Source organism: Enhydra lutris, unplaced genomic scaffold (genome assembly GCF_002288905.1).
Source record: "Enhydra lutris kenyoni isolate GAN:26980312 unplaced genomic scaffold, ASM228890v2 scaffoldscaffold29, whole genome shotgun sequence".
NCBI lineage: Eukaryota > Metazoa > Chordata > Mammalia > Carnivora > Mustelidae > Enhydra > Enhydra lutris.
Genome location: NW_019154113.1, coordinates 13,401,719 through 13,429,438, shown reverse-complemented (window position 1 = coordinate 13,429,438; position 27,720 = coordinate 13,401,719). Strand labels below are relative to the sequence as shown.

The following is a 27,720-nucleotide window of genomic DNA, read 5'->3' as shown; positions in this document are numbered from 1 at the left end:
GGAGAAGTAGACTCTGCTGAGCAGGGAGCCTGATGTGGCATTCAGTCCTAGGACCCCAAGATCATGAGCTAAGGTGAAGGCAGATGCTTAACCCACTGAGCCACACAGGCACCCTAAAGCTTGTACTTTTGATGGAGTCTAATTTATCCATTTTTGCTTTCGATGCCTGTCCTTTTGGTGTCATATATGAGAAAATGATGCTAAAGCCAATGTCAAGGTGATTTCCTCCTATGTTTTCTTCTAAGTTTTATATTTCAGCTCTAATGTTTAGGTCATGGTTCCATTTTAAATTATTTTTTTTCATGTGGTGTAAGGTAAGAGTGCACTTCATTTTTTTCAAGTGGATATCCAGTTTTCCTAATGTGATTTGTTGAAGCAGTGTGACTTTTGTTAGGCCACAGAGCTAGATACTAGCAGAGATGGGCCAGAACTTCAGTTCTCTCATTTCCTTAGCTTTTAGGATTTTGCCCGATATTCTTCGTCAGTGCCCCCTTGCTCACCATCTTCAATAACCAGCACATTGCTTTAATAGCACAGAGGTGTTATGGAGCGTACACAATAAAAGTATACTTGTATTTTTTAAAAAGATTTTATTTATTTATTTGACAGAGAGAGAGAGAGAGAGCGCACAAGCAGGGGAAGGCAGAGGGAGGGGAGAAGTAGGCTCCCTGCAGAGCAAGGGAAGCCTGATGCAGGACTCGATCTCAGGACTCCAGGATCATGACCTGAGCCGAAGGCAGTGGCTTAACCCACTGAGCCACCCAGGTGCCTGTATACTTGTATTTTAAAGGAAGAATTTGTTTTTTCCATTTTTTTTTTTTTTAGTAAGGAAGCCATACAGAGCTTTCCACCCAACTTGTCATCTAGCTTCTCCTCTTTTACTGTCCCACCGACTCTGGAAAGGAGACCAAATGACAAAGATTTGGCTTCATGGACACCTGTCATTCATACTTTACTTCATATACTTGTCCTTATTAACCATGGGGCTCCTTAAGAACCAAGCCTCTTCTCCCAGGCAAAGAAAGTGGGCTTGCTTTATAAAGTGTAAATATTTGAAAATATTGTAATATGATTAGTGTAAGAAGTCCAGACTTAGTTAACTTAATTTCTGAACTACATTCTATCTACTCAGACTCTTTTTGATCATGATTCTAGTATGATTCACATCTAAACTGCCTTCTATCTCATTTTCTTTGCAAGAGTTGGGATTTAATGTATTCCAGAAGGAAAGATTTAATACATTAAGGAGTGAAAATATTCAAAAATCACTATCGGTATGTGTTAAACAGGACACATTTCATTCAGTGTAAGCCTGTGCAGCCCGATATCTATTGGGTCCCCCATGGTCTAGTCTTAACAAAGTGTTATATTTGAAGAAACATAACCCAGTGACTGAAAGTAATTAAAAGCAATTCCAATATTATCAATCATATGGTTATTGATTAATATTAAAGTGGATTCTTGGAGCACCTGGGTGGCTCAGTCTGTTAAACATCCAACTCTTGGTTTCGGCTCAGGTTGTGATCTCATGCACCGAGAGATCCAGCCCTGTTTTGGGTTTAGTGCTCAGTGGGGAGTCTGCTTGAGGATTCCTTCCCTCTGCCCCTCCTCCCACTCCTGCATGCTGTGTGCTCTCTCTGTCTCTCAAATAAATAAATAAATAAATCTTAACAAACCCATTAAAATGGATTCAATTCATAACCCACATTTCTATCAATCTCTGCCTCTTTCACATACTTGCCCCACCCTGCCCTTCTACAGTCAAATATCTTCCCTAATATCTTTCCCGTGACCTCTCCTAATTTATTCTCTTCTCTCTCTCCTTCTAGAGTTCTTTTTCTCCCTTCAGATGTTTGCTTCCTCAAAGATTTTACTGGCATGTCAAAGGGATGGAAATGAGCACCTCTCATCACTCTTGTCCAGGCCACTGTCATTTCCAGCCCAAATTACTGCATTAGCATCTAAACTGGTATCCGTGCTTCTTACTGTCTGTCCCTAATACAGAAGCCAGATGATCCTTTAAAATTATGTCAGTCTTACCTTTCCCCCATCCTGCATATTTATTTGTTTACTGTTTCCCTTACTAGACTCTAAACTCCTCCATAGTGGGGAATTTTGTCTGTGTGTTTCCCTGTTGTATCCTCAGTGACCACAACAGTGGTTGGTACACGAGGGGTACACCCCAAATTTGTGTAATGAGAAACTGAGTTGATTAATGAATTTTTTTTTTTGCTTCTTTTGTTTGTGCTGTTTCTTCTGTATAGAATGCTTTCTGCAAGAGTTGGCATGATTTCAGCCTCAGAGTACAGAAAAGACAGCATGCTTTAGTGTACAGAAGGAAATATAAACAAATTTTGAATGTGGACAATACAGTATCGTTAAGACTTCACAACCAACGGGGAAAACAGACCTTCTGTCTGAAGGAAAACAAATTCCGTATTTCTGGCTGCCTTCCTGGTGCTACTTGCTATGCCAAAATTCACAAATATATCTATATCTATCTATTCTCCCCCCACCCCCCAGGAGTCTCTTTTTAATAAAGGGGGGATTAAAAGGAGGGAAGTGGCTTAAACAATAAGGAAGTTAATGTGCTTACATAACTGGAGCTACATAGGTAGCCAAATTCTAGCAGCTGGGTAATGACCTTGAGCTTGCAGATGGCTTTGATTTCCCTCTCTGACATCTGGTACTGCTGTGTGGACACCTCATATCCTCATTCCACCTTTCATCCTGGCATTGATGCAAGAAAAAGCTCTGCACAGTGGTTTTAGCACCTGGATTCAGATGCATAGTGTGTTTTTCACTCTCTGCTCCAGAGATTTTCTGATTTCCCCAATTTTGGGACTCTTGTGGGAACCCACTGGAGGGCCAGCTGGACACTTGTGCCTAATCAAACCTGCGAGTGTGAAGAAGTTCATTCCACAGGCAACATTTGACCAATGGTAGGTGAAAAGTGGCAGAAAAATGATTTGCTCTTCCAAATGTCCAATGGTGACATTTCTGAGTTATAGTCTGTAGAATTCCTTGAAGTTTCCCAGCAGAATGAGTATTGTTGTCAGCAGTAGTGACTAGTTTGCTAATGTGCCCTTGTATTTACTTTCCTTTTTCTCCTTGTTTTGTTCTTCAGAGTCTCCCCAATCTTGTTCCCTGGGGTCATTTTAAATAAACTACCTGTACACAAATCCCTGCCTCAAGCTCTACTTTCAGGAGAAAATTAAGCTAGGACAGCTCCTATCAGAAAGGACTCAGGAAACGAGCCACTCGGGATGGATAGTTTTCTCTTTATGTGATCTCATGGGCCAACTTGAAACAATTTCTGTTGCAAAGAAATGCTATCAGTCTTGAGGTTCTGAGTGAATCATGGACCACGGCACTAGAATCACTTACTGGAATTACTGACCTGGTGAACTTAGGTCAGTCATGGGCCCCTCATGGGGTTCACATGGTCTCCAAACTTTTCTAAACTTCACAGTTGCTTAGGGAGGCTGGCTTGGATATTAGGGAACAAACTACAACATCCACTACCCCTTCTCCTGGTCCCCATGATGAACTTGTCCTTCTTCAAGACACTTAGACATCTCCTCTTTTGTGAAGTCTTCTGTGGGGCAGGCTTGTCTCCTCTGCTCTCTATCTGGACATAAATGTGGTAGCGGTCTTGAAAGCACAGGGTCTGAAGCCAACTTCCTAGTTGTGTGACCTTGGGAAACTTTGTTGGAACTCTCTGTGTGTCAGTATTCTCACAAGTAAAAAGGTACTTACCTCACAGAGTTGTTATGAAGATTAAATAAGTTAGAACACATAAGTGGCCTGGAATGGTGCCTGGTAAATTGTAAGTATTCAGTAATGTCAGCTATTATTAACATGGTTGTACATATAGGTATACATATTAATATATTTTATTTTAAAAAACCCATTTACTTACTTACTTACTTACTTACTTACTTATTTATTTATAGACTGAGTGAGCTGGGGGAGAGGCAGAGAGAGAGAGAGAAGAGAAACTCCAAGAGGAGTCCCTGATGAGCAGAGCACCCAATGCAGGGCTCAATCCCAGGACCCATGAAATCATGACCTGAGCCAAAATCAAGAGTCAGATGCTTTAATCAACTGAGCTACCCAGGCACCCCTAATATACTATCCAGGCACCCCTAATATACTTTAAAACATATTTCATCTTTATGTATCTGTTATAGGATTTCATTTCTTATCATCTCTGTGTCTCCATTGTTTGAAGCAAATACATTTCTATTGAATGAAAGATAGTACCGAAGACATGCTACACAAATATCTGGAAGGGAGAGAGTGCTGTGGAGAGCTGGGAGAAGTAATAGGTGGTTTGGTCAGGTTTATTAGAGAAGGTAGAATCTCAGCAGGAACTTGAAAGATAAGTTGGTATTTTATAAGGTTAAGGACTGGAAATAGTATGAGGAATTATGTTTATAAAGATGTGGAAGAGAAAAGAAGTACAAAATACTTGAGGGAATGGACCCATTTGGGTAGAATGGAGGTGGGAAGGGAAGTGAGGAGGGATAAAACAGGACAGCTAGGATGGAACCAAAGTGAGGAGAAGCCAAGACTCTCAGTGGAAGAAGGGTGATTTTGTGCAAAGAACCCAAGCTTTGGAACTATGTTATGATTTCACTCTTAACCTTGCCACATACTGTTTGTGTGGCTTTAGACAAATCACCTGACCATTCTAAGTTTGTTTTTTATCTACAAAATAAAAAAACGTGCATAACTTGCAGTATTTTTAGGAAGATTAGCAAAAATATACATAGAACGTCTTTCAAGAGGTAGGCACATGTTAAAGGTAGCTGTAAAGTTGATGGTTATCATGGCAGGTAGGGGTAAGGGCTCTTTTTTTTTTTTTAAATACAGGGAGAGTGGCATTTTAACATCATTTGATGGTAGCATAATTGAACCATCAAACTTTATAGAGTGATAAAATCCAGGAATTAAGCCAACACATCTACCAAACATCTCCAATGCATGGAAATCATGGCCTTCTTTGGCTGACTGGCAGGCAGCAAAAGGTAATGGGGCTATTTAAAGTCCTCTTATGGAATTATGTGGATTTCTTTCTTTCCTCTTTTAGACTTGGGTTTATAATTCTGCTTTCAAGCAGACCTTTGCTTTCTTTATAGAATTATTTGTTGTTTTTTTTTTTTTTTCCTGCGCTACCATGTGACATCTTCCTCTCTAAAAACCAACAACCTGAATCAATTTTTCTTGGTAAGTTCATGTCCTGAGTTTTCCTATAGTCAAACCCAAAGTCTCTCCTTGCCAGTACAGGGAGTGGAAAAAGAAAAGATTCTGATTCTTTGCATCTTAAACCTTTCTCTGGCCAAAACTGTAGCTAGAAGGACTTTATCACTATCACATTATTCTTAAGCAAAGGCGCACAAAGAGCGAGCACTGGGGCTTTCAGAATGTGCTGGTTTCCATGTTGTAACATATGTTGTGACTTATCCTTTGTACCTGCGAACCAATAGTTGCCTGATGGCCTCTACACTGTCATCTGGTATTCTTTGGTTCCTTTCAAAACATAAATTGGTTGTGGACTTTCCCATTTTTGCTCTAATTATCTTAGACTTTGCTGTTCTGATTAAGCGGTGTAGGAGGTCACTGTATGTACATTCCAAAAATGAAAACCATAAAATGAAGGTGTTCTCTATGATGCATTTGTATTATTGAAGGGAATTGTCATAATTCAGCATAGTATTCTGTGGGAGGAGGACGTGTAAATGTTGACAGTTGTCCCTTATGTTTCCTAAAGAAAATGGGCAAAAAGAATCTAGATTAAGTGAAATTTATTTCTTAGGGCTTGAGAAATAGGAAAAAGTAGTTTAGTTTCTATAGAAAATTTTTGGTAAGAGATATGTCTTGAATTTAAAGTAATTTGTTTACAAAGCTGACTCAAAACAAATAAAAAGAAGGTTTAAAAAAATATCTTCTCTTCAGATTTTCAGTTAGAAATCAGAATTAGCATTTCCTTACCTATTAGAAAATGATAATCCTATTCATTGGAGGTAATATATCATCATGGCTAGTATCAACCCTAGTTTTGGAATGAGATAGCTTAAGTTCATCTCCTGGTTTCATTGTTTGCAATGATGTCATCTTTGGCAAGTTACCCAAGGTGTCTGAAAATGGCAGAGGGTTAAAGAGTTAGCAAATCAATTTCTACTTTCCATAAGATTTAAAAATATATCCATTTATTTGAGAGAGAGAGAAAGTGCAAGCACAAGGGGGCAGGGAGAGGACCAGTGGGAGCGGGAGAAGTGGACTCCCTACTGAGCAGAAGCTGGAGGTGGGGCTCGATACCAGGACACCAAGATCATGACCTGAGCTGAAGGTAGATACTTAATTGACTGAACAACCCAGTAAGATTTAAAAAGTAATGGTAAGATTTGAAAAGTAATGGTAAGCCATTAATATTGTGCATCAACTAGAAAAAATTTAGAAACCATATTTTAAAAGATATCTGAGGGGAATAGAAACAAAAAGGATCAAGTGAACTTCCAAAGCTAGAAGTGCTCTTTGTAGGGGAGCTGAGTTTACTTTTTCTTTCCTTATGCAGATTTGCTGAGTCTGATCATGGGTTGAGGAACAGGAAGAAGGACTATACTAGGGGTGAAGGAACCAACAGAGATTTAGACTTTTATATGGCTTGATATGCTGGTTGGAAATTTAGAGAACCCCAAATGTCAGACAGTTTGCCTGATAGGATATTTGTTGAATGCTGAGTTGGGGTATTTATGAAGCTACATGCTGGACTGGAGAAGCAGATGAAATGCTTTTTTGCAGAAAAATTTCCCCTGGATTCAATGTCCTACAACAAACATGACAGATCTCATCTTAGAGACATATAAAGGCAGAGTGAAACGAATCTAAGTAAAGCTACTACCTAATTCCTTGGAAACTTAATTGCTGAATAAGTCAAGGTGATCAACACCTCATACTATCTAACAGGGGGCAAAACAAACCATTTCTGGAGGAAAAGGAAAAGTTCAGTTCTCAATGATTCCTTCACATACAATAAAAAGTCAGGATACATGCAAAGAGGCAAGAGAATTTTTACTAGTAATCAATAGAAAAGAAAGGAGAAATGGAGTAAATTATCCAAATGTTGAAGTTAGTAGATTTCATTATATCTTAAAGAAAATAGAGGAAAAAATGAACAAAATGGACAAAAAGAAAACTTTAAAAATGCCTGTGCAAAATAATCAAGTTTACTTTAAAAAAAATGTAATGCGTAGACTTAAAGACTCATTGGATGGGTTTCACAGCAAATTGGGCATAGCAGAACACAAGTTCAGTGAACTCAAGAAAAGTTAATGGAAAATATTCAAGCTAAAGCACAAAGAGGGTAAAAAAGGAATAGAAAAAATATAACATAATAGAAATATAGGACAATAGCTAAATGTTTTATGATGTGTAACATATATGCTCTTTTTCTTTCTTTTAAAATAATTTTTAAAAGGATTTACTTATTTATTTATTTGAAAGAGAAAGAGAGAGCGAGAGCAAGAGCAGGGGGAGGGACAGAGGGAGAGGGAGAGCGAGAATCTCAAGTAGACTCTGAGCTGAATGCAGAGCCCAAACTGGGGCTTGATCCCATGGCCCTGAGATCATGACCTGAGCCAAAGCCAAGAGTCAGACACTCAACTGACTGAGCCACCCAGGTGCTTCTATAATTTTTTAAAATTATCTGTTTATTTGGAGAGAGCACGAGTGGGGGGGAGGGGTAGAGGAAGAGGTAGAGAGAGATCCCAAGCAGACTCCATGCTGTGTGTGACCCCTGAGGCTGGCCCGGACCCAGCGATCATGACCTGAGCGTAAATCAAGTCAGCCACCCAACTGACCGAGTCACCCAGGTGCACCCATATGTGCTCTCTCTTGATATAAGAGCATAGGAGAAAGAGAATAGGTCAGAAACAACATTTGAAAAGATAGAAGCTGAGAATTTTCTAAAGCCAATAAAAGACCTTAACCCACAAATTCAGGATGCTCAGAGAATAACAATCAGGATAAATATAAAGAAAAAAAATACATGGGAATATCATAATTAAACTTCTGGAAGAAACTATAAAGAGAAAATATTAAAGGTAGTGAAAAGAAAGATTACTTTTGAAGAAGTGATACCAAGACTAACAGAATTTTCAGCTGAAAGTATGGCAGCAGGAAGACAATGAATGACGTCCTTAAAATCATTAAAGACAAACAGACTTTCATCTTCAAATTCAATACATAGTGAAAAATAACCTTTAAAAATAAAGGTGAAATAAAGACATTTTATGTTATGAAAAGCTGAGAGGATTGTTGGTCTCTAACAGAACTCCACTAAAAGAAATACTAAAATGTGTGGCTCAGACTGACAAAAAAGGATCTCCAATAGAAGCACAGAACTCCAGGAAGGAATGAAAACCACTGGAACTGGAAAATATGTGGTTATAGACACATAAGAACATCACATAAGAATATCAGTGTTTTAAAAGAACAATAATAACAATATCTTGTGTGTTTTCATATACTGTTGATTTTAAACAGCAGAGGTTTGAGCTGTATGGATCCACTTGTAAGCAGTTTTTTGATAAATACAAAATAGTATTATAAATGTATTTTCTCTTCCTTATGATTTTCTTAGTCATATTTCCCCCTCCAGCTTATGATACTGTAGGAATACAGTATATAATATGTAGAACATAGAATGTATGTATAAATCAACTGTTTATGTTATTGGTAAGGCTTCCTGTCAACATTAGGTTCTTGCTAGTTAGGTTTTGGGGGAGTTTCAAAAGTGATACATGGATTTTCAATTGTGTAGGGGTCCACAGCCTTAAACCCCACTGAATATACTATATATACAGTATAATCTATAAAATATACAGTAGTTTGTTACATAGAAAGTTGTCCTATCAAAACTCTATAGCCTGACCAATGCTTGGGACAGCTTTTTTTTTTTTTTGTAAGAACACTCTTTAGTCCACATTTGTCACCCCACGATAAGAATATTATGCTAAGGTGGCTCAGTTAGTTAAGCATCTGCCTTTGGATCATTTCATGATCCCAGGGTCCTGGGACTGAGCCATGGCTTCAGGCTCCCTGCTCAGCAAGGAGTTTGCTTCTCCCTCTTCCTCTCCCCTTCCCCTCTGCTTGTGCTCTCTCACTTTCTCTCTCTCAAATGAATAAATAAAATCTTTTTTTTTTTTTTAAAGGCTAGTCAACCACTTTTTATAGCAAGTTTTAAAATGTGGTGTCATGCTGATATCTAAGGGTCAGGTGATAAAATGAAATTCAGTAATCTGAAAGGATTTATTTGAAATGTATAAGGAGAGAGAGACTGTTGGATCAATTTTCTGTTTCTGCAAGGGAGATGAATAGCTCAGAAAATTTGCTTGGAAAAAGCAGCTGGTCTAACTACTTAAAAGGAAATAAGTCTGTTACTAATCCTAACACTTAAAATTCAGTCACCGTAAAAAAAAAAAAAAAAAAAAAGTGAAAACAGGGGTAACTGGGTGGCTCAATCAGTTGAGTGTCTGACTCTTGATTTCAGCTCAGGTCATGATCTCAGAGTCGTGGGATTGAGTCCTGCGTCAGGCTCTTTGCTGACCATGGAGCCTGCTTGAAATTCTCTTTCTCCCTCTGGAGAGGACTCATGTGCTCTCACTAATAAATAAATAAATAAAAATATATGAAAACAGCACAAAGATCAGGGAGAATGAAATAGAATTAAACTTTTGTAAGATTTTTGCATTATTTGGAAAGTGATAAGTCAAAAGGTAAAATGTAATTAGTTAGAGTTACACTATAAAACCTCTAGAGTACCTAAATAAAAATGCCATAAAGGAAAACAGAAAAGCAAATTGAGTGTATATGATGATTTACTTAAAAACCTTGATCATTGAGAAAGAAAGTAGAAAAAGGATAAAAAAACAATGAAAGATGGGACAAATAGAAAACAGAAACTCCCAAATGCTTGGAAATTATGCCACCTATCTCTAATAATTCCATGGGTCAAAGGAATCACAATAATCATTAGATAATAGTTTGAACAAAAATGTATATGACACATCAAAATTTAACCAAAGCAGTGTTTAGAGGGAGATTTATAGCTTTAAAGGCTATTAAAATTAAAAACCCAAGTTTCTATTTGAAGAAGGAAAAGTCAGAAAATTAAATCAAATAAAAGGATGAAGGAAATGAAAAGAAATCAGGATTTAACAAAATAAAATGCAACGGAATAAAGTTTACAAAATTTGTTTTTTATTGGTAAGATAATAAAATTGATAAATCCCAGGTAAGGAATAATGATAATTAAAATTACCAAAATGAGAAATGAAAAATGGGTCATCATCACTGCAAATAAATTTGAAAACTTAAATGAAATGGATAAAGTCCTTAGAAAGTAATAGTTTGGCAAAGCTGATATAAAAAGAGATAGAAAATATGAATAGTTCAATAGTTAATAAAATAATTGAACTTGTAATAAAAATCTTCCCATAATGAACTTCAGGCTCTTATAATTTCACTGGTAAACTTTTTCAAACATTTAAGAAAGAAAGAATACCAATTCATACAAATAATTCCAGAAAACAGAAGTAAGGAAAATTTTCAGCTCATTTTATGAGGCAGAACAACTTTGATACGAAAAGTTGATAGAGACATTACAAAAAAGCAAAATTATAAGTTAACATCTCTAATGAACACAGAATCTATTTTAAGAAGATTTATTTATTTGAGAGAGAACATGTGCATGTGAGGGCCAGAGGGAGAGGGAGAGAGAATCTCAAGCAGACTCCATACCTAACGTAGGGCATGGGGCTTGATCTCATGACCAAGAGATCATGGCCTGAACCAAAACCAAAAATTGGACTCTCAGCCAACTGGTCCAACATAGGATACTTTTTGATATAAAAATAGTAAACAAAATATGATCAAATCAAATAAATAAGATATAAAAATAATACAATATCATTGCCAATTTAGGTTTGTTTGGGGAATATGTGATTGATTTAGCATGTAAAACTCAAACAATGTAGGGACACCTGCCTGGCTCAGTGGGTAGAGCATGTGACATGATCTCAAGGTTGAGTTTGAGACTCATGTTAGGGATAAAGATTACTTAAAAAACAACAAACAGGGGCACCTGGGTGGCTCAGTGGGTTAAGGCCTCTGCCTTCAGCTCAGGTCATGGTCCCGGGGTCCTGGGATGGAGCCCCGCATCAGGTTCTCTGCTCAGCGGGGAGCCTGCTTCCACCTCTCTCTCTCTGCCTGCCTCTCTGCCTACTTGCGATCTCTGTCTGTCAAATAAATAAATAAAATCTTAAAAAAAAAACAACAACAAACATTAATCAATGTAATTATCCATATTAATTGAATAAAAGAGTAAAACTATATGGTCATCTCCATGGATGGAACCAGAGGGTATTATGCTTAGTGAAATAAGTCAATCAGAGAAAGACAATTATCATATGATCTCCCTTATATGAGGAAGTTGAGAGGCAATGTGGAGGGTTTGGGGGGTAGGAGAAGAATAAATGAAACAAGATGGGATCGGGAGGGAGACAAACCATAAGAGACTTAATCTCACAAAGCAAACTGAGGGTTGCTGGGGGTCGGGGGGCAGGGAGAGGGGGGTGGGGTTATGGACATTGGGGAAGGTATGTGCTATGGTGAGTGCTGTGAAGTGTATAAACCTGGCAATTCACAGACCTGTACCCCTGGGGCTAATAATACATTATATGTTAATAAAAAAATAAAAAAATAATTAAAAAACAAACAAACAAATAAACAAAACTATATGGTCATCTCAATAGATGGAAACATTTGACCAATTATTCATTATATACTTTTTAGCAAACTGAAAGATGAAAGGGGGCTCTTTAATCTGATAAAGATTAAAAAAAATAAGCAACCATGGCTAATATCATACTTAATGGTAAGAATGCTTTCCTTATGAAATTAGGAGTAGGATATTGCTGTTCATCATCACCACTTTAATAATTAACATCATACATAGCAATATGAAGACTTTTCCCCCTGAATTTATGAATTAGATAAGGATGTACAGTATTACCACTTTAATTCAACATTTTATGAGAGGTTTTCATAGGAGCAATAAGGCAAGAAAAAGTTTAACTAAGAAATAGAAACATTGGAAACAAAAAGTAAATTTTGTCTTATTCATATATACTATATGGCTTCAAAATCTGAAATAACATACAAACTGTTAAAACTAATAAATGAATTTAGCCAGGATACAAAGATACAGGATATGAGGACAATATATTAAATATTTAATAAATATATTAAAACCAATGTACTTTGATCCTGGATATAAAGTCAACATAAAAATTTTTATTTTGGTATATTAGCAACAAATAATTTGAAAACAAAGTTAAAGTACCACTTAAATAGAATCAAGAGTGTGAAATACTGAAACATAACACTAACAAAACATGTGCTAGATCTCTTCACTGTAATCTATAAAGTAACACTGAGAAAAGAAGATCTAAACAAATGGCAAGACATATAATGTAAAAGGAGTAGAAGACAACATTGTTAAGGTGTCCGTTCTTACCAAATTCATCTATAGATTTAAGGTAATTCTAATCAAAATCCCATTAGGGTGTGTGTGTGTGCGCATGTGCATGCATGTGCATATGTGGGTAAGTCAGTAAGTTGGTTCTGGGGAGGAGCAGGATGGCGGAGAAGGAGATGAAAATATTAGGTTCCAGGAGTTCAGCTAGAGAGTTATCAGACCATTCTGAACACCTACAAACCCAACAGGAGTTTGAAGGGAAGAAGAGCAGCAATTCTAGGAACAGAAAAGCAACAACTTTCTGGAAGGTAGGATGTGGGAGAAGTGAATCCGAGACAACGGGAAGATAGACCGCAGGGGGAGGGGCCGGGTCCCAGCAAGTGGTGGAGCCGCGGAGCACAAAAGTGAACTTTTATAAGTCTGCTCCACTAAGGGACATCGCTCCAGAGGCTAAGTGGGAGTGGAACCCTCACAGGGACAATGTGGTCTCAGGACACCTGGGGTCAGAGAAAGATCTGGGAGTTTTTGAGTGTGGTAGAGCTGCCAGGTATCGGAGCAGGGAAGCCGGCTATACAGATGGAGCCGAGGAGGGGCTCTCAGGTTGGGGTTACCTTGAGCCGGGATCCAAGACACAGTCAGGACCCCTTCAAGCAGGGACCCCACAAGTGGCAGATCCAGGGAGAACCCCTCCTTCCTGCTCTGGGAGGAGTGGCACGGGATTGCGCAGCAGGGATCTTGCAGCAGGAATCTGCTGGGTGTGGAGACTCCAAGCAGGGCCATGCGCCAGAGATAGAAATGCTGGGTCCCAGGCCAGGTGAGCTTGGAACGCAGCTGGAGACCAGGGAGACGGAGTGATTGAGCGCTTTTCTCTGAGGCTGCACTGAAGAGTGGGGCCCTGAGCTTTCGGCTCCGCTGGGCAGAGACTGGGTGGCTGCCATCTTCATTCCCGTCCTCCAAGCTCTACGGAAAGCGCTCAGGGAACAAAAGGTCCGAGAGCGAACCCAGGCAGATGATTTAGCCCGGCCACTGGCAAGGGTGGTACAATTCCACCTCAGGCAAAGACATTTAAGAATCACGGCAACAGATCCTCCCACAGAAGATTAGCAAGAACATCCAGCCAAGACCAAGTGCATCATTAATGAGAACTGTAGAGCTTCAGAGGTTGGGGAAAGCAATACATAGAATTCATGGCTTTTTTCCCATGACCCTTTAGTCTTTCAAAGCTAAATTTTTGAAATTTTGTTTTTTTCTTATTCTATTTTTAAAATTTTCCCCTCTTTCCTATTTTAATCTTTTTAAAAAGTTTTCTTATCAATACCTTTTTATAAATCTTTTAAAATTTTCATTGTTATAGTCATATTCTACCCTTTCATTGGATTTAACCTTATTTTTTGTACATATATAGCTTTTTCTTTCTTTAAAAATTTTGGGATACAGTTTCTTCTAATAGATCAAAATATACCCTAAATCTAATGCATGGCTTTGTTCTAGTCTCCAGTCTGATCACATTCTTTCCCCCTTTTTTTCCTTTTTCAACCAACTTCTTATCTTATCAATTCCTTTTTTAGAGTCTTTTAAAATTTATATTAGTCTAATTTATATTAGTCTAATTGGTCTAATATATATATATATATATATATATGCATATATATATGGATATATGGATAAAAAAAGATAAATGGATAAAAAATAAGATAAAAAATAAGACTCATATATATATGCATGTATATATATTAGACTTGTGAATAGAACAGAGCCACACACTTGATTTTGGTGTATATACAAATACATATATATACATATATGTGTATATGTATATACACATATGTATATGTATTTTATACATATATAATACATATACATATAAATAAAATAAAATACATAAAATAAATACATAAATTAAAAAATGAAATACATACACATATATATGTATAAAATACATACACATATATGTATAAAATACATATACATATGTGTATTTTTTTTCTTCTTCTTTTTTTTCCTCCATTCTTCCTCATTTCTTCTCCCCCCAGTTTTGGGTCTCTTCTGATTTGGTTAGTGTATATTTTTCTGGGGTCATTGCTACAACTTTAGTATTTTGTTCTCTCATTCATCTATTCTTATATGGATAAAATGACAAGGCAGAAAAACTCACCTCAAAAAACAAGAACAAGACCCAATACTGATAGCTAGGGACCTAATCAATATGGACATTAGTAATATGTCAGAACTAGAGTTCAGAATGATGATTATCAAGGTACTAGCTGGGCTAGTACTAGCTGGGCTTGAAAAAAGAATGGAAGATACTAAAAAATCCCTTTCTGGAGAAATAAAATCCCTTTCTGGAGAAACAAAAGAACTAAAATCTAAAATCTAACCAAGTTGAAATTAAAAAGCTATTAATGAGGTGCAATAAAAAATGGAGGCTCTAACTGCTTGGATAAATGAGGAAGAAGAGAGAATTAGTGATATATAAAACCAAATGATGGAGAATAAAGAAGCTGAGAAAAAGAGAGACAAATAACTACTGGACAACAAGGGGAGAATTTGAGATATAAGTGATACCATAAGATGAAACAATATTAGAATAATTGGGATCCCAGAAGAAGAAGAAAGAGAGAGGGGCAAAGGTTTATTGGAGCAAATTACAGCAGAGAATTTCCCTAATTTGGGGAAAGGAACAAGCATCAAAATCCAGGAGGTAGAGAAAACACCCCCTCAAAATCAATAAAAATAGGTCCACACCCTATCATCTAATAGTAAAATTTACAAGTGTCAATGACAGAGAGAAAATCCTGAGCATAGCTCAGGACAAGTAGTCTGTAACATACAGTGGCAGAAATATTATATTGGCGGCAGACCTATCCAAAGAGATCTGGAAGGTCAGAAAGGATTGGCATGATATATTCAGAGCGCTAAATGAGAAAAATATGCAGCCAAGAATAATATATCCAGCTAGGCTGTCACTGAAAACAGAAGAGATAAAAAGCTTCTAGGACAACAAAAACTAAAAGAATTTGCAAACACCAAACCAGCCCTACAGGAAATATTGAAAGGAGAGCTCTAAATAAAGAGAGCGCCTAAAAGTAACAGACCAGAAAGGAACAGAGACAATATACAGTAAGAGTCACCTTACAGACAATACAATGGCATTAAATTAATATCTTTCAATAGTTACCCTGAATGTAAATGGGCTAAATGCCCCAATCAAAAGACACAGGGTATCAGAATAGATAAAAAAACAAGACCCATTAATATGCTTTCTACAAGAAAGTCATTTTAGACCCCAAGACACTTCTAGATTTAAAGTGAGGAGGTGGAAAACAATTAACCATGCTAATGGACATTGAAAGAAAGCTGGGATGGCAATCCTTATATCAGATAAATTAGATTTGAAGCCAAAGACTATAATAAGAGATGAGGAAGGACACTATATCATCCTCAAAGGGTCTGTCCAACAAGAAGATCTAACAATTTTAAATATCTATGCCCCTAACATGGGAGCCTCCAATTATATAAACCAATTAATAACAAAATCAAAGAAACACATTGATGATAATACAATAACAGTAGGGGACTTTAATACCTCCCTCACTGAAATGGACAGATCATCTAAGCAAAAGACCAACAAGGAAATAAAGGTTTTAAATGACACACAGGGCGCCTGGGTGGCTCAGTGGGTTAAGCCTCTGCCTTCGGCTCAGGTCATGATCTCAGGGTCCTGGGATTGAGCCCTGCAATGGGCTCTTTGTTCTTTGGCTGGGGGAGCCTACTTCCCCCCACCCCTGCCTGCCTCTCTGTCTACTTGTGATCTCTCTCTGTCAAATAAATAAATAAAATCTTTAAAAAAAATAAGTGAAGGACACACTGGACCAGGTGGTCATCACATATATAGTCAGAACATTCCATTCCCAAAGCAATAGAATACATATTCTTCTCTAGTGCACATGGAACATTCTCTAGAATAGGTCACATCCCAAGTCACAAATCAGGTCTCAACCAGTACTAAAAGATTGGGTCATTCTCTGCATATTTTCAGACCATAATGCTTTGAAACTAGAACTCAACCACAAGAGGAAAGTTGGAAAGAACTCAAATACATGGAGGCTAAAGAGCATCCTAGTAAAGAATGAATGGGTCAACCAGGAAATTAAAGAAGAGTTAAAAAAATCATGGAAACAAATGAAATGAAAACACAACTGTTCAAAATCTGTGGGATGTACCAAAAGCAGTCCTGAGAGGAAAGTATATAGCAATACAAGCCTTTCTCAAGAAACAAGAAAGGTCTCAAATACACAACCTAACCCTACACCTAAAGTTGCTGGAGAAAGAACAGCAAATAAAACCTAAACCCAGCAGCAGAAGAGAAATAATAAAGATTAGAGCAGGAATCAATGAAATAGAAACCAAAAGAACAGTAAAACAGATCAATGAAACTAGGAAATGGTTTTTTTTTTTTTTTTTAAAGATTTTATTTATTTATTTGACAGAGAGAGATCACAAGCAGGCAGAGAGGCAGGCAGAGAGAGAGAGGAGGAAGCAGGCTCCCTGCTGAGCAGAGAGCCCGATGCGGGGCTCGATCCCAGGACCCTGAGATCATGACCTGAGCCGAAGGCAGCGGTTTAACCCACTGAGCCACCCAGGCGCCCAGGAAATGGTTTTTTGAAAGAATTAATAAAATTGATACACCCCTGGCCAGATTTATCAAAAAGAAAAGAGAAAGGATCCAAATTAATAAAATCATGAATGAAAGAGGAGAGATCACAACCAATACCAAAGAAATACAAACAATTATAAGAACATATTATGAACAACTATACATCAGCAAATTTGACAATCTGGAAGAAATGGATGCATTCCTAGAGACATAAAAACTACCAAAACTGAACCAGGAAGAAATAGAAAACTTGAACAGCCCCATAACCAGTAAGGAATTGAAGCAGTCATCAAAAATCTCCCAACAAACAAGAGCCCAGGGCCAGATGGCTTCCCAGGGGAATTCTACCAAACATTTAAAGAAGAATTAATACCTATTTTCCTGAGACTGTTCCAAAAAATAGAAATGGAAGGAAAACTTACAAACTCATTTTATGAGGTCAGCATTACCTTGATCCCAAAACCAGACAAAGATCCCATTAAAAAGGAGAATTACAGTCCAATATCCTTGATGAACACAGATGTAAAAATTCTCACCAAAATGCTAGCCAATAGGATCTCACAGCACATTAAAAGGATTATTCCCCATGACCAAGTGTATTTATTCCTGGGCTGCAGGGTTGGTTCAATATCCGCAAATCAATTAATGTGATACAATACATCAATAAAAGAAAGAACAAGAACCATATGATACTCTCAATAGATGCTGAAAAAGAATTTGACAAAGTACAGCATCCTTTCTTGATCAAAACTTTTCACAGTGTAGGCATAGAGGGTACATACCTCAATATTATCAAAGCCATCTATGAAAAACCCACAATGAATATCATTCTCAATGAAGAAAAACTGAGAGCTTTTCCCCTAAGGTCAGGAACACAGCAGAGCTGTCCACCATCACCACTGCTATTCAACATAGTACTGAAAGTACTAATACATAGAAGTTCTGGAAAAGCCAAGAAACTCCACTCTAAAATTGCTAGAACTCATACAGGAATTCAGTAATGTGTCAGGATATAAAAATCAATGCACAGAAATCCATTGCATTTCTATACACCAACAGCAAGACAGAAGAAAGAGAAATTAAGGAGTCAATCCCATTTACAATTGCACCCAAAACCATAAGATACCTAGGAATAAATGGAGCCAAAGAGGCAAAGAATCTGTAATCAGAAAATTATAAAGTGCTCATCAAAGAAATTGAGGAAGACACAAAAAAATGGAATGACATTCCATCCTCATGGATTGGAAGAACAAATATTGTGAAAATATCTATGCTACCTAAAGCAATCTACAATTTAATGCAATTCCTATCAAAATACCATCATTTTTTCAAAGAAATGGAACAAATAATCCTAAAATTTATATGGAACCAGAAAAGTCCCTGAATAGCCAGAGGAATGTTGAAAAAGAAAACCAAAGCTAGAGGTATCACAAATCCAGATTTCAAGCTCCATTACAAAGCTGTCATCATCAAGACAGTATGGTAGTGGCACAAAAACAGACACATTGATCAATGGAACAGAATAGAGAGCCCCCAAGTGGACCCTCAACTATATGGTGAACTAGTCTTCGACAAAACAGGAAATAATGTCCAATGGAAAAAAATCAGTCTCTTCAACAAATGGTGTTGGGAAAATTGGACAGCCACATGCAGAAGAATGAAACTGGACCATTTCCTTATACCACACATAAAAATAGACTCAAAATGGAAGAAAGACCTCAATGTGAGACAGGAGGAGAACACATCCTTGAGGAGAACACAGGCAGCAACCTCTGCGACCTCAGCCACAGCAACTTATTCCTAGAAACATCACCAAAGGAAAGGGAAGCAAGGGTAAAACTGAACTATTTGGACTTCATCAAGATCAAAAGCTTTTGCACAGCAAAGGAAACCGTCAATAAAACCAAAAGACAACTGACAGAATGGGAGAAGATATTTGCAAATGACATATCAGATAAAGGGCTAGTATCCAAAATCTAAAAAGAACTTATCAAACTCAATGCCCAAAGAACAAATAATCCAATCAAGAAATGGGCAGAAGACATGAACAGACATTTCTACAACAAAGACATCCAAATGGCCAACAGACACATGAAAAAGTGCTCAACATCACTCAGCATCAGGGAAATAAAAATTGAAACCACAGTGAGATACCACCTCACACAAGTCAGAATGGCTAAAATGAACAAATCAGGAAATTACGGATGTTGGTGAGGATGTGGAGAAAGGGGAACCCTCCTATACTGTTGGTGGGAATGCAAGCTGGTGCAGCCACTCTGGAAAACAACATGGATGTTCCTCAGGAAGTTGAAAATAGAGCTACCCTCTGATCCAGGAATCACACTACTGAGTATTTACCTTAAAGATACAAATGTAGTGATCTGAAGGGACATGTGCACCTGAATGTTTATAGCAGCAATGCCCACAACAGCCAAACTATGGAAAGAATCCAGATATCCATCAACAGATGAATAGATAAAGAAGAGGTGGTATATACATATACACACAATGGAATACTATGCAGCCATCAAAACCCCCGAAATCTTGCTATTTGCAATGATATAGATGGACCTAGAGGGTATTATGCTAAGTGAAATAAGTCAATCAGAGAAAGACAACTATCACATGATTTCCCTGATGTGAGGAATTTGAGAGGCAGAATGGGGGGTTGTGAGGTGTAGAGAGGGAAAAAATGAAACAAGATGGGACCAGGGAGGGAGACAAACCATAAGAGACTCTTAATCTCAGGAAACAAACTGAGGGCTGCTTGGGGGAGCAAAGGGAGGGATAGGGTGGCTGGGTTATGGACATCAGGGAGGGTATGTGCTATGGTGAGTGCCGTGAATTGTGTAAGACTGATGATTCACAGACTTGTACCCCAGAAGCAAATAATACATTATATGTTAATAAATCAATAAGTTGATTCTAAAATGAATGTGGAAAAGCTGGAGACCTAAAGGGGCCAGGACAATTTGGATGAAGAAGAACAAAGTGGGTGAGCAAACATTACCAGATTTCCAGACTTATAATAAAGGTAAACTAATTAAGACAGTATAGTTGGTATAAGGATATGCACATAGACAATGGAATAGAATGGGGAGTCTAGAAATAGATCCACTCTAGGTGATCATTTGATTTACAACACAGGTGCTATTGTGAGCCAATGGGTAAAAGTGGTCTTTTCCATAATGTTTCTGGAACATCTGTATATCTATGGAGAAAAAATAAACTTGGACTATTACATCCCATACATGAATAGAAGAGAGACCAAAATATGAAAGGTAAAACAGAAAGGCATTCCAGAAGGAAACATGAGGATAATAAGTGCCTGCGTTGAGGTAGATTGACTAACGTAAACAGGATCCCCCAAATTACATGATTGATGTTTTAATCATAAAAGAAAAAAACCTGATAAATTGTATTCTATCAAAATTAAGAGAATAAAACATAAGCCCCAAACTGGGAGAAGATATTCAAACTACATATATACAATCATGGACTCATATTAAACAAATAGAATGCCTTACAGATCAGTAAGGAAAAGACAAGGAAACCAATAAATTGGCCAAAAGACTCGAGATGGCGTGTCACAAAAGGATATTCAAATGGCCAATATGTCATTTGAAAAGGTTAACATCATTAGTCAACAAGGAAATGCAAATTAAAACTACACTGAAATATCACTCCACACCCATGAGAATGGTTAAAATTAAAAGTATAATGTCAAATTGTGGCAAAGAAATAGAATATTTGGAATTCTTATACTGCAGGTCGGTGTGTACTGGGACAACCACTTTGGAAAGCTATGAGGTAATATCTACTAAGGCAAAGCATATCTACTAAAGGAATTCTACTCCTGGTTACATACCTAAGAGAAAAGTGCTTATGTCTATCATACACTTTACTTGACAACCAACTTTATTCATAATAGCCCCAAACTGGAAGCAACCCAAATGCTCACCCTCGGGAGAAGGAATAGATAGCTTGTGTTATCGTCACGCAGAGCAGTACTGTACAGTAAGAAAAAGATTGTCCTATGAATGTATATAACAGTATAGATGAATCTCGGACATTATTTTGAGTAAAAGAAGCCATACTCCAAAATACCCACAGAATGACTCTATTCATTTGTAGTTCAAGAACAGGCAATACTAAGTGCTATTGAGAGAGGTGAGATTAGCAGTTACACCTGGGGGTGAGTGCTTATTGCTTGGGAAGGCACACAAAGAAACCTCTGGATGTCAGAACTGTTCTATATCTTCGTCTGGTTAGAGACAGCACTAATCTATATCGAGCAGATACCTTATGCCTGTGCCCTTTGCAACAGCAGCCAATAAGAGACCATGCTTTCCCACAGTGTACATCCTAGTGAGGACGACAGATGTTAGGCACCTAACTTTAGTAATGTGTCGGGTGCTGTGGTAGAGGACTTGGTGGTGGCTCTAGGCACACAGATCATAGAGAACTCAGTTATTCTAGGGACTAGGGGAGAATTCCTCAAGGAACAGATGCCTCAGCGGAGAACCATTAGGCATTAGGGAAAGGAGAGTGGAAGGAGGAGGACATTCCAGGCAAGTGAGAACCCGAATGCAAAGTCCTGGCAGAGAACCCGAATGCAAAGTCCTGGCAGGGAGATGGGGCATGTGCAAGCAACTGACAATTTGGTATTGTCCTACTACAGGGAAGAGGAAGGGGTGGGGGCTCGTGGGAGGGCAGGGCAGTTGGGCAGTGAGCGGCCTGCCCTTTGGTGGCTAAATGAGATGTGTTACAAGAGTTTCAGCTTTTTGAAGTCCACTGGGAAGCCAGTGCATGGTTGTAGGTAGTAAAGAGTCAAGATGAGGTTTACATCTTAAGAAAGAAGTCCAGGAGGCTGAGCGGTGGGAGCTCCTGGGGTAGTCCCGGTGAGAGAGGACGGCGGTGCCTGAAGTGGGGCGAGGACATAGGAGCTGGCCAGCCACGCACTTACTGTAGAGACAGTGATGGGGGAGCTGAAGACCTCCGAACAGTGGCTTGTGGCTTGTGGCTGGGTGGGGAAAAGGAAGTCTTTCAGGATTGCAAGCATTTCAGCTCTACTAAGAAGGAAAGCAGTTCCAGACTCTACAGGGGGCAGGCCCCCTGGGTGATCGTTGATTTCACCTCTGAATTTCCAGTGTCATTAGGTTCCTTCTCAGTTCCTTCTAGAAGGAACCTTGCTCCTGAAAAGAGCCTTTCACTGTAGGGTGAACTCTTCTCTGGGTGGATGGGGCATGGCGGTGGGATGGGGGGGGGGTATTGGAAGGATGGAGACAGGTGGAGGGGTTTGTTTGATGCAGCAAGCCCCATCGTGTCTTCCTCTTTCTTTCCACTCGCCAGATAGGTTCTTCTCACTCAGCTCCCTGATGAGGTAACAAGGACCTAGCGATTTAACCGCACCCGTTATCTGAGATACTTCGGCGGTGCAATTAGCAGAGGATTGCCCTTGCCAGGAATTTGAGTCCTGTCCTCTGATGCGTTCTAGTTCGGAGCTGGTGGGAGGGGATGTGGAGTCCACAGCGCCCCCTCGCCCCGGGCGGGGTGGAGAGACGGAAGCGAGGTGAAGACCAGAATCACCCGGGTACCAAACTCGAAACTCCAGGAATAAGTTTAACATTTATCCGTCTACAAATCCAGACAGCCTGGGGCCCCGCCGGCCCCCTTCCCAGCCAGCTTTCGCAGGCACTGCGCCTCCAATCAGGAGGGATTTAGAAGCCCAGAGCTGCCGGCCGCGGATACTGCTAATGCTTAGGCCGGGGGAGAAAGCGGGTTAGGATCAGATCCCGCTGCACAGAGGACCCAGGAGCCAACCCGCCCTCGGTGTTCGGAGCGGCGGGGGCGCGCTGCGCGCTGCGCCTGGGCCGCCCGCGGCGGCGGCGTGGGCGCGGTGATGCAGGTGTGACAGCCGCGGACTCCTGCCTCCGCCGGGATCGCCCCAGCGCCGCGGTGGCCGGAGCTGCGGGCCGAGCCGCCAGCGCCGACGCTGCTCCGCCCGCACCCGCACCCGCCCCCGCCCGCGGATTTCCCACCCAGGTAGGCGACGCCGTGGCTCGCTCCGGAGCGTGCAGAGCCGGCCCGGCGCGGACTCCGCGCGCTCCAGGGGCCTCCCCAGCTCGCCTGCGGGGCCGAAACGGACAGCTACTCCCTCTGAACGTTGTTTATAGTAAATGGCCCCAAAGACGGGGGAGAGTCTTGGAAAGCCGGCGCGGAGAAGCAAGGACTTGCCGGCCGCCCGCGGCTGCGCGCTTCTTTGAAGGTGGCATCCCCAAGGGCTGTTTTTAAACCCGGTTCGAACTATTAGCGCCGTACAGTTCCGCAACTTCGGCTACTGACATTTCTTAAGTCCGTTTCCCTAAGCTTCCTAGCTTAGCTTTTAGTTTCAATTCCGTCCCTAGGAGACGGGTTTTGCTGGTGGCGGTTTGTTGCCGAAGAGCCGATGAAAACATGCTTACCCCTGGTGGCTCTGGGCTGGGGCTCGTGAGTGTGTGTTTCTGCATGTGGAGGGCGCCCTCCGTGGGCGTGGGAGCCGGTTTTTAGGGACACAGAGAGGATTTGTTTAGAGATGGGTTTTAGCGCAAGGAAAAGAACGTGATTTGTTCTGCGGGGATGGGGGAGCAAACGCGTTTGGCCAGGGAGGAGCGAGGCACAGCCGTTTCTTCCGCAGACGGGTGTTAGCTATCTCTGCCGTCCCGGGTTTGGCAGGGCTGGGGAAACGCGACCCTTGAACAGCGATCGCAGATGCAAACTAGGTCCTTTTCAAGGTAACTTAATGTCCTTGTCTTGGGCTCTGCTAAGAGCTGGCTGGGTGGGGTGGGGTGCTGGGAGTGGGTGGGTGGGAGGAGTCCCTGCTTGTTTTCTGGAAGCCTGTTTGGGAGGTAAATGTGGGTAGCTTTGAGGTTCCAGCAGGCAGGTGAGGGGCGAAAGGTGTGTGTAGAGGGGAGAGGTGAGCATTGCCGCCAGCTCAGCCGCTGATCTGGACACTGGACCGCTTCTATGTTTCTGCATCCTGCCCTTTCTAGAAGAGGTGGCTTGTCCTGCCTGCTCTAGGCAATGCAGCAGATTTAGTACAGGCTCCTTCTGCATCTTTCCTGAGTCAGCAAATACTCACCCGGCACCTAGAATGTGTCAGAGGCTTCATTAGTCCTTGGAGATGCAGAGATGAGGAAAACAAAGTCTAGGTTCACCAGAAGCTCACACCTGGTGGGGGGAGAAACACCTGTAATAATCAAGTGTGATGAGTTCAGTCACGCAGGTGTGAGGAACGGAGTGTTGGGAGTCCTGAGGAGGAAGGAATTAATTGTGCCAGGAGATTATTTTTTAAATGAAGCCCTCACAGATGAGGTATGACATTGATTTCGGTAGGGACTGGGACACTCTCTTGGTCTCTTGGTCTGTGAGTGACCCACATTGCTGTCCAACCCCATCAGCATCCCAGCCACTGGATGGGGAGAGGTCTCCAAGTCACGACTGGGCTGGCTTTTTTTTTTTTTTTTTAAAGATTTTATTTATCTATTTGAAACAGAGAGAGAGAGAGAGAGAGATCACAAGTAGGCAGAGAGGCAGGCATAGAGAGAGAGGAGAAAGCAGGCTCCCCGCCGAGCAGAGAGCCTGATGCGGGCCTCGATCCCAGGACCCTGAGATCACGACCTGAGCTGAAGGCAGAGGCTTAACCCACTGAGCCACCCAGGCGCCCTGGGCTGGCTTTTGCAGTGCATGGCCAGACCCCAGTAGACACACACACAGGAATGTGTCCAATGCAGGTCAGGCTTTTTTTTTTTTTCTTTTTAGAAAAATTGATTTTTCCTAAATTCTAGGACCAAGAAGGTTTTGAAGCAGTCCTTCAAAAAGGCAGGGATTCTGGAAAATTCTCAGGGATTTTTCAGAGGAGATGAACTTCTGCCCTCTTTTCCCTTGGGTCCCTGACCTGTCTGTACTTGTCCCGGCCCAGTTCAAAGGGAAAGCTCTGACCTTGATTCCATCTCAGTGCACGTGAAGGAAAAAGGAAGCCGTTACTACCAACCTGCTGTCTGGGAGATGAAAATCCAACCTAATGGATGTTTCTTCCTGCACAAAAAATGTGGTGGGGGATGAAATATGATCGAGCCCTTGCCTGATGCATGTTGGCCAGAGCTGCGTATCACATGCGTTTGGTAATCTAAACCATCATTAAGATGTTTGAAAAGCAGGCTGGCACCCTGTGAGAAGCCCAGGCTTTGATGGGCAAACAAAACTAGGTGAGTGTCTTGGGCAAGTTAGAGCTTCTCTTTGAGCTTTGCTTTCCTGATCTGTAACATGGAGATAACAATAGCATTGTTATAAGAATTATGTGGTAGATACTTACAAAATATTTGTTCATTGGTGAATGATTTTTGGGCATAAATTGCATGGCACAAAGACTGTGTTCAAGAAATTACAGTTCATCTACTGAGTACCTACTGTGTGTCAGTGACTGCTTTATGTGTGGGGAATGCAGAATTGAACTAAAGGAAACCCCTATCCTCAAGGAGCTTAATGTGTGTGTGTGTGTGTGTGTGTGTGTTTGTGTGTGTGTGTAAACCAACAAATAACTAAGTAATTAGATAGTGAATCAGCCAATGATACATTATAATGGAGAGAAATAAAGCAGGGTAAGAGGAAGGAGGAATGCTGCCAGAGAATGCGGTGAGAATTGTTATTTTTTTATGCAGCCTGGTCAGGGAAGGCTTTGCTGATAAGTGACATTTGATCAGAGCCCTTGCGGAAGTGAGGGAGTGACCCAGCCAGATGCTGAGAATGAGCACTCTGGGCAGAGTCACAGCACCTGCAAAATCCCTGGAAGAGGAGAGAGGTGCGTTCATAAGGAAAATCAGAAAGGAGGCTAAGGAGGCCGTGGATTAGAGAGGGAGGGGGTCAGCAGTAGGACTTGAGGTAGGATGGGTGACGTGGCAAGGTCACTGGGGTATTGCCTCTTACGATTTATAGGTGTCACTAAGATTTATGTCCTGAGCTCTTGTTTCGGGAATTGGCTGAAATGCTACACTCTATGCTTAGAAGAAGGTTGGTCAGTAGATGTAGGTTCCTGTGGTCACTCGGAGCACAAGTCAGTGCAGTAATCCGAAGCACAAATCTTTGCAAGGTGCTGAGAGGCACAGGAATTAGGGAATCAGTGCAAGACAGTGTGCAGAAATCTTTCATGCAGATCAAGTATTTGTGTTCCTTTTGAACCTGAACATTATGTTTGTTTCCTTCCCCCCACCATGAAAGAAAGAACCACCTTTAGTGAATATTCTTGCAGACATTGTTCTTGCTAGTTATTTGTTTTCTCTGCAAATGGTAAGAGTTTCCATGGTAGTGGAAAGGTGTTGGAGTTCATTGGAAATATCCTGACCTCCAGCATCTCATGGAATGCATTTACCTGATGTCATATGATGAATCTGTTTGAGGGTTCCATCTTGCTTGGTTAGGAGGAAGACCACAGTGTGCTACTCTGCCCTTTTGAGACTTTGTTCCCCTACAGATTTGAGATCTCCACCCCACAACTATTTGAGGAGCAGTAGAGCTCCTGCAATGTGTTCTATGGACAGAAATGGGGCTGGGGTGTCTGAGAACCTTGTTAAAGTTTTTGTGAGATAGGATGTCATGTGGCTGGGTCACCACCAGGGTGACTGGCAGGATTTCCCTCAAGATGCCTCAGAAGTGACACTTACCTTGGTGAATTTCTCTCATCCAGGGTCTAGCTTTTAGTTTTGCTGCCTTGCAAACCTGATCTGTCTCTCTGCCACATCTCTGTGACCTTGCTCACCTGCATGCCACTCTACTGATTTGTAATGGCTGAGACCCCATGTGACATGGTGAATAGGTCTTCCTGCAGACTCCCCTTCATGAGGTCTAAGTCATAAGGAGGAAGTTTTCCAATGAGCATGTACTCAGAGCTGAGCATCTTAGATGATTATCCCAGGGACTGACCACACACATTGAGCCAATTCACTGCTCAATTCAATTCACAACATTAGGGTTGATATTGGCAATGGGACTCCAGGAGAAACCTCCCAGAAAGCAACCATTTATTGTTTTCTCACATGTCTGTGGGTTGGACTGGAAGTCTGCAGATCTGGGTTATGCTTGGTTGATTTCAGCTGGCCTTACTCATGTGATTTTGGTCTGCTAATGGAGTGGCCAAGGACTGGTTGCTTTAGGATGGCCTCAGCTGGGATGACTGGGCTCTGCTCCGTGGAGTCTCTCATCCCCCAACAGGTGAGTCTAGCATGCTCACATAGTAGTGGCAGGAGTCTGGGCGAGAGTGGAAACCGGCATGACCTCGTGTGGCCTAAACTTACAGCAGGCACACTATCATTTCATCCTTGTCTATTGATAGGATGTCATAAGGCCAGTGCAGAATGAGGGAGCAGGGAATAGACTCCACTTTTTTTTTTTTAAAAGATTTTATTTTTTTATTTGACAAATAGAGATCACAAGTAGGCAGAGAGGCAGGCAGAGAGAGAGGAGGAAGCAGGCTCCCTGCTGAGCA

At 40.6% G+C, this 27,720-nt stretch overlaps 1 protein-coding gene across 1 annotated transcript in view; it reads left to right on the top strand.

The window, feature by feature from the left end:
* Nucleotides 1–23,775: 23,775 nt before the first annotated feature.
* Nucleotides 23,776–27,720, top strand: part of LOC111152576 (synaptic vesicle glycoprotein 2B) — a 183,527-nt gene continuing 179,582 nt past the window's right edge. Inside the window, exon 1 of the mRNA XM_022511064.1 lies at nucleotides 23,776–23,974. The gene's annotated coding sequence lies outside the window, so the exon portion shown is untranslated. The remainder of the gene's footprint in view (nucleotides 23,975–27,720) is intronic.